Genomic DNA, 7,033 nt, shown 5'->3' with positions numbered 1-7,033 from the left:
GTTAGTTGTCATTCCCTACTTCTTGTTTCCCACAGTTTGACAGCAACTGATCTACAGGGATTTGCCTATAATGGACATTTCATATCAGTGTGATGATAGGTACCCTTAGTGTCTGGGTTTCTTCAGTAATCATGCTTATTACAAAATTCATTAGTGTTGTAGCATTGTTAGTGCTTCCTTCAGTTTATGGATGAATAATATTCTATTGTGTAGATAGCACTTTTTTATTACTTGATATACATTTGAATTGTTTGTACTTTTTCACTATTATTTTTTCCCCAGAAACCTTTTACTTAAGGAATACAAACCTCATGCATATCATAGTTCAACTTTAGGAACATAGTGATTCTTCCCACCACACCCCTCTCTTGCTCTTCCCATTCATAGTTTTCACTAAGCTCTATTTTCAATTAACTGTATACAAATACAATTAACTCTATACTAAGTAAAGTGTTCAACAAATAGAATGGAAAAAGAAACTTCCTTAATAGTTGAGACAAGGGGTATTCAAAGTCATTGCATCTCAGTGTCAATTTAACTTCTATAGATACCTTTTAGGTGGTCTATTATCACAGATCAGACAGAGCATGTGGTATTTATCCTTTTGGGACTGGCTTATTTCACTAAGTATGATGTTTTCCAGTTGTATCTATTTTGTTGCAAATGACAGGATTTCATTTTTTTCTTTACCACTATATAGAATTCCATGGTGTACATATCCCATGACTTCTTTGTCCAGTCTTCAGATGACGGGCATCTGGGTTGATACCATGTCTTAGCTATTGTGAATTGAGCTGTAATAAACATGTTGCTACAGATCACTCTTTCATATGCTGATTTCATTTCCCTTGGGTAAATTCCCAGGAGTGGGATGGCTGGGTCATATGGTAGATCTATATATATATTGAGATTTCTGACATACCTCTATACTGTCTTCCACAATGGCTGTATCAGTTTACATTCCCACCAACAGTGGACTGGGGTACTTTTTTCCCCACATCCTCACCAACATTTTTTGTTTGTTGATTTCTGTATGAAAGCCATTCTAACAGGGGTAAGGGGGAACCTCGTGGTGGTTTTGATTTGCATTTCCCTGATGGCTAGTGATAATGAACATTTTTTCACGTATTTATTGGCCATTTGGACTTCCTCGTTTGAAAAAAGCCTGTTTAGGTCTTTTGCCCATTTGTTAACTGGGTTGTTTGTTGAATTTCTTGAACTCTTTATATATTTGGTTATTAATCCTGTATCAGTTGCATAGTTTGCAAATAACTTCTCCCGTTCTGTTGCCTCTTCACTGTGCTCAGTGTTCCTTTTTCAGTGCAGAAGCTTTTCAATTTGATGTAATCACATTTGTCAGTTTTGGCTTTGATTGCCTGTGCGTCTGCGGTCTTTTTCAAAAAGGCTTTGCCTATGCCAATGTCTTGCAGGGTTTCCCCAGTGTTCTCTAATAATTTGATTGTATCGGGTTATAGATTTAGGTCTTTAATCCATTTTGAGTGGATTTTTGTGTAAAGTGTAAGAGGTCTTGCTCTTCATACTTCTGCATGAGGAGATCCAGTTTTCCTAGCTCTATTTATTGAACGGAGCAAGGATTGATTTTAGCTCCTTTGTCAAAGGTAAGTTGGTTGTAGATGCATGGGTTGATTTCTGGCATTTTATTCTGTTCCATTGGTCTATCCAACTGTTTTTGTGCCAGAATCAGCCTGTTTTCCTTATAACTGCCTTGTAGTATGTCTTGAAATCTGATATTGTGATGCCTTCAGCTTTGGTTTTGTTGTATAAGATTGCTTTAGCTATTTGAAGTCTCTAGTGTTTCCATATGAATTTCAGCATCATTTTTTCTAGATCTGAGAAGAATGTCCTTGGTGTTTTGATTGGTATCATGCTGAATCTGTAAATTGCTTTTGGTAGTATGTACATTTTGATTATATTCATTTTTCTAATCCACAAACATGGAAGATTTTTTCCATTTTTTTGTGTCTTCTATTTCTTTCTCCAATGTTTTGTAATTCTCAACATAGAGATCTTTGATATCTTTGGTTAAATTTATTCCAAGGTGTTGTGTGTGTGTGTGTGTGTGTGTGTGTGTGTGTGTGTGTGTTTTTTGTAGCTATTGTGAATGGGATTGATCTTAGCAGTTCTTTCTCACCATGGCACTGTGTATACCAAGGTTATTGATTGTTTTGTATAGGCTTTATATCCTCCTACTTTACGAAACTCTTCTATGAGTTCTAGTAGTCTCTTAGTGGCGTCTTTTTGGACTCCCTATATAATCATGTCATTCGCAAATAGAGATAGTTTGACTTCTTCCTTCCCAATTTGTATCCCTTTGATTTCTTTTTTCTTACCTAAGGGCTCTGGCTAAAGCTTCCAGGACTAAATTGAATAGCAACAGTGAGAGCCGGCATCCTTGTCTGGATCCAGATCTCAGTGGGATTGCTTCCAACCCATTCAGTAGTATGCTGGCCATGGGTTACTTTTTCGTTATTTTTAATTAATGCTGCTTTGACCCTTTCACTTTATTTTCTTTAAACTATTTAAGATGAAGTACTGACATCATGCAATTCGATCTTTAGTTTCTTCACCATGTATTCTGGAGCAGGCATTTGGCACAGATGTTAAGACATTGCTTGACATGCCTGCATCCCATATCGGATTGTCTATCTGGATTCAAGTCATGGCTTCTCTTCCAATGCCAGCTTCCTTGTACTTGTGCACCCTGGGAGGCAACAGATGGTGGCTCGAGTACATGGCTCCCTGCCACTCATGCGGGAGACCTGGATTGAGTTCCTGGCTTATGGCTTTAGCCTGGCCCAGTCCTGGCTATTGCAGGTATTTAGGGAGTTGAATCACCAGATGGAAGACCTGTCTCTCTGCCTTTCAAATGAACAAAAGTATATATTTTTTAAAAAGGAACATTGTAATTTTTTTTTAAAGATTTATCCATTCATTTGAAAGAGTTAACCAGAGAGAAGAGAGGCAGAGAGAGGGGTCTTCTATCCAATGGTTCACTCCCCAATTGGCTGCAACGGCTGAAGCTGTGCCAATCTGAAGCCAGGAGCTTCTTCCAGGTCTCCCAGGCAGGTGCAGGGTCCCAAGTCCATCTTGTACCGCTTTCCTAGGCAATAGAAGAGAGATGGATTGGAAGTGGAGCAGCTGGGCCTCGAACCATATAGGATGCCAGCGCTTCAGGCCAGGGCGTTAACCCATTGCGCCACAGCACCGGCCCCAAAAACATTGTCTTTATAACCACAGTATAGTTACCACATTCAGGAAAAAATTTTAAAAGATTTTATTTATTTGAGAGGCAGAGTTACACAGAGAAGGAGAGAGACAGAGACAGAGGGATCTTTATTTGTTCACTCCCCAAGTGGGCTGCAACAGCAAGAAGGCTGATCCGAAGTGAGGATCCAGTAGCTTTTCCCACGTGGGTATAGGAGCCCAAGCACTAGGGCCATCTTCGACTGCTTTCCCAGGCCAGTAGCATAACGCTGGATCAGAAAAGGAGCAGCGGGGCCGGTGCTGTGGTGCAGCGGGTTAACATCCTGGCCTGAAGTACCAGCATGCCATATGGGCACTGGTTCAAGACCCGGTTGTTCCTCTTCCGATCCAGCTCTCTGCTATGGCCTGGGAAAGCAGTAGAAGATGGCCCAGGTCCTTGGGCCCCTGCACCCAAGTGGGAGACCCAGAAGAAGCTCCTGGCTCCTGGCTTCGGATCAGCGCAGCTCCGGCAGTTGTGGCCATCTGGGGGAGTGAACCAGCAGATGGAAGACCTCTCCCTCTCTCCTTCCCTCCCTCCCTCCCCCCCTCCCCCCCGCCTTTGCCTCTCCTCTCTCTCTGTGTAATTTTGACTTTCAAATAAATAAATAAATCTTAAAAAAAAAAAAAAAAAAAAAAGAACAGCACAAGATGGCGCCCATCTGGGATGCCAGCACCATAAGTGGAGGCTTAGCCTTCTGTGCCACAGCGCCAGCCCCAGGAAATTTTTTTGAAAATTTATTTAAAAGAGTTAGAAATCTTCTGTCTCCTAGTTTACTCTACAAATGGCTGCAATGGCCAGGGCTAGGCCTGGCTGAGACCAAGGGCCAGGAATTCCATCCTGGTCTCCCAAAAGGGTGGCAGAGGCCCAAGTACATGGGCCATCTTTTTTTTTTTTTTTTAAGATTTATTTATTTGAGAGTTACACAGAAAGAGAAGAGGCAGAGAGAGGTCTTCCATCCGATGGTTCACTCCCCAGTTGGCCGCAACAGCCGGAGCTGCACTGATCAGGAGCCAGGAGCTGCTTCTGGGTCTCCCACGCAGGTTCAGGGGCCCAAGGACCTGGGCCATCTTCTACTGCTTTTCCTGGCCATAGCAGAGAGCTGGATTGGAAAAGGAGTAGCCTGGACTCGAACTGGTGCCCATATGGGATTCTGGCGCTTCAGGCCAGGATGTTAACCTGCTAAGCCATAGCGCTGGCACCAAGAGGACTTTTTATAATGATTTTTCAGAGCCTGTCATAATTGTATGTGCATATGCACATAAAGTACCTTATAACAAAATATGAAATTAAGCAACACTAACAGAAATGAATAGGAAAACAGACAGTTCAGCAATAAGAATTAAAGGAATGAATACCCATTGTAGTTTGTTAGGGCTGGTTAACAAAGTACTAGCACAGACTGGGTGAGTGAACCAATAGAAATTTATTTTCTCATAATTCTGTGTTAAGGACAAAGGAAATCTATGGTTAACCTAAGTGTGCCTGGACTTTCTTGAGAAATATTCACATTCAAGGCACTATATAATGGACATTCCAGAATCTGCCTGCAAGACAAGTACAGAAGGTTATGTTAATGACTTTGTTTGTCCTACAAAGCCTAGGGTGACCTAGTGGGCAACGCAGTAGTTATGTCCAAGATGGCTGCAGTCATGTCAAGCTGAATCCCTACACATGGAAAGTATATGCAACCAAAGAAATTGGACTTCATCAAAATTAAAATCTTTGGTTCTCCAAAGGGCACCATCAAGAAGTAAAAAGACAGTCCAACACAAATAGAGAAAATCATGACAGATAGTAGCCTTAAGGTTTTTTTTCCTTTTTGTATTGTATTTGGTTTGGTATCAGGATAATGCTAGCCTCCTAACACCAAGTGGGAAGTGCTCCTTTTATTTCCTGAAAGAGATTGTGTAAAATCACTGTTAAGTTATTTTTGAGGCCAGCATTGTGCAGAGCAAGTTTAGCCGCTTCCTGCAACACCAGCATCCCACATGGACACCAATCTGCGTTCCTCTGTGCCACAATGCTGGACCCTCTCACATGAACTTAACACAGTAAATTGCCCTCTCAGCATTGCTTTAGCCATGTACCATACATTTTTTTAAGGTTTTATTTTATTTTATTTTATTTTATTTATTTTTTGACAGGCAGAGTAGATAGTGAGAGAGAGAGACAGAGAGAAAGGTCTTCCTTTTGCCATTGGTTCACCCTCCAATGGCCGCCACGGCTGGCATGCTGCAGCCGGCGCACCGCGCTGATCCGAAGGCAGGAGCCAGGTACTTATCCTGGTCTCCCATGGGGTGCAGGGCCCAAGCACTTGGGCTATCCTCCACTGCACTCCCTGGCCACAGCAGAGAGCTGGCCTGGAAGAGGGGCAACTGGGAAAGAATCCAGTGCCCCGACGGGACTAGAACCCAGTGTGCCGGCGCCACTAGGTGGAGGATTAGCCTATTGAGCCACGGCGCCGGCCATGTACCATACATTTTGATGTGTTTATTTTTGCTGGGGACCGCCTTGGCACCATCTTGGCAATCTTCTGAGGTAGGAACATCATACCTGCATCCCTTAGAAGGCCAAGGATGCTGGAAACAGTCCTCTCATGCCTTAGGTTGTGGGAAGGCTCACACCACAGAGGCCTTGGACATCCTATTCCAAGATAACAGGCAAGGGTCTGTGTATCACACAAGATGGTCCAGCCCTCCTCATGAGAGTCTGATGGATACCACCACAGAGGTGAAATGTGTTGTCGTGAACATAGGTACACTTACTGACACAGCAAGGCTGAATGTTATCTGGAGGGAATAAAAGCCACAAGGAGAGGCCAAGAGGCATTCCTTCTCTGCTCTTGAAGAGGCTCCCTCTGGCTGCCTGCTTTGCCATAACCCGGTCTTCGTCTTTATTCATGCTTCTTTGACTCACAACTTAATTAAAAGTTGTTCTTTAGTTTCCAAGTGTTTAGACACTTTTCTGTTGGTGATTGATATTTAACTCCATTATGATCAGTGCATATGCTGTATGACTTCAATGCTATAAATCTGCTGAGGCTTATTTTGTGGTCCAGAGTGTGGTCTTGCTTGATAAATGTTCAGTGAGCACTTGAAGTGTAATTTGTTAGATACTTTATAAATGTCAGATCCTATAGAATGATTGCAGTGTTCGTGTCTATCCACCCATTGCTAAGAGTGGCATGTTAACATCTCCACGTATTAATTGTGATTGGGTTATGTCTCTGTCATTTCATCTCTATAGTTTTTTGTTTGTTTTGAGGCTCTAGTGTTGGGTCCATACACATTTAGAATTGTCGTCTTCCTAGTGGATCAGCCCTTTGTTCATATGTAACGTCTCTATTTGTCTCGTTACTTTTTGTTACTTTTTGTTCGGAAGTCTACTCCTTTGGTATTAATATTACTATTAGTCATTTACTTTTTAAAAAGCAGTGTTTGCATGATAAGTCATTTCTCATCCTTTCAGTTTTAACCTGTCTATGTTTGAAGTGCGTTTCTTAAGGACAGTATATTACTGGGTCCCCTCCCCCCCTTTGGTTAATCCACTGTGCCAGTTTTAATTGGCATGTTTAGACTATTTGTATTAAAGGTAATTATTCTGTGGCTCCCTCCTCCCTCCCTCCCTCCCTCCCTTCCTCCCTCCCTCCCTCCCTCCCTCCCTTCCTCCCTCCCTCCCTCCCTTCCTCCCTCCCTCCCTTCCTCCCTTCCTTCTTCCCTCCCTTCTTCCCTTCCTTCTTCCCTTCCTTCTTCCCTTCCTTGTGTTGGT

Source organism: Oryctolagus cuniculus, chromosome 6, assembly GCF_051225735.1.
Source record: "Oryctolagus cuniculus isolate XC-2025 breed Fujian yellow rabbit chromosome 6, ASM5122573v1, whole genome shotgun sequence".
NCBI classification, from domain to species: Eukaryota; Metazoa; Chordata; class Mammalia; order Lagomorpha; family Leporidae; genus Oryctolagus; species Oryctolagus cuniculus.
This window is presented reverse-complemented; position numbering follows the sequence as displayed.